This window comes from Bombus bifarius, unplaced genomic scaffold (genome assembly GCF_011952205.1).
Source record: "Bombus bifarius isolate JDL3187 unplaced genomic scaffold, Bbif_JDL3187 scf7180000008332, whole genome shotgun sequence".
NCBI lineage: Eukaryota > Metazoa > Arthropoda > Insecta > Hymenoptera > Apidae > Bombus > Bombus bifarius.
The window spans coordinates 89617-90811 of NW_022884597.1; the positions used below are offsets into that span (position 1 = coordinate 89617).

A 1195-nucleotide genomic window follows, 5' to 3' on the forward strand; every position below is an offset into this window, starting at 1 on the left:
CGTTTGCGTTATTCATTGTTGAGGCTTGTATTATTTTCTTCAATATTTAGTTCATTATCACTGTCGCTATCACTAGAAATATTAAAACGTCTGAGCCAATTCCTTGTTGAACGGAGTTCGTTTTCACTATCTGAAGCACTGTTATCGTCTTCTACCTTGTCAGGTTCAAGATAATATTCATCACAACTATCACTATCGAACATGTCCTTTCTGAATCTTTTAGGCATCGTGTATAAGGTATTATAGAAAATATATATAATATACGAAGAGCTTGCTGATTCGTCTGAAGATGCCATTGAAAAATTGAAATTCGTTCTGACTCGACCACCATCCTACATCGCAAGTTTACGTTAAACGGAAGATAAGATTTCTAAAGATCTGGGCCAACGCCCTGGCTGCGCTGAGTGCACTCGTTTCCGTCAGATCACGAAAGTTAAGCAGTGCCGGGCACGGATAGTACTTGGATGAGTGATCGTCTGGGAACTCCGTGTGGCGTTGGCGAAGCGCGCTGGAACCGCGAGGTTCGGGCTTGGACGCTGGCGGCTTAGCGCCTCTGGGCCGCCAAGCAGTCTGCTGGGGGAACCGGGCTGCCTGGCACGGCGGCTCTGGCGACGAGGCGCGGTGTGACAATGGTTACACACCGCCCTATCAGCGGTGGTATTAGGCGCGCGGGGGAGGCCGCGTTGCGACGCTCACACAGGTTCCCGGGCCTCTCTCGATCGCAGCCGGGACGGTTATCGTGGAGGTTTTAGTCGGTTGGAGTCCGACACTACCACGCCGCTTTCCCCAGAAGCGGCCTGGTGTCCGTGCGGATTTCCTCCACGTAAATATATATGTCGGAGAAACGTCGAGGATGGGGTTGGGAGCGTTAGATGATTCTTCATTGAAATTAGCCATTGTTGCGGTATAGTAACAGTACGGTTTATTAACACAAGTATGGGTAACACAGGTTCGACGATCAAACACGGCGATTAAGCACTTGCGGCACTAGTGACAATGATCTCAGGTTCGATAACGAATTCGCGGTCAACGGGATGATAGATGAATGTTCTCACGAAATCTAAGTCTGAATAGTTGCTGATTGTAAAGACGTTACTCTTTAGTCGATGAGGTCGCCAGAAAGAATGCCTTTCCCGTTCCGATGATGCCACAGAGGAAAACTATCACGGGGTGTGTCTAAGGACACGAGATCATC

At 48.7% G+C, this 1195-nt stretch overlaps 1 pseudogene; it reads left to right on the forward strand.

The window, feature by feature from the left end:
* Positions 1–382: 382 nt before the first annotated feature.
* On the forward strand, positions 383–501 carry LOC117212617 (annotated as a pseudogene).
* Positions 502–1195: the final 694 nt, after the last annotated feature.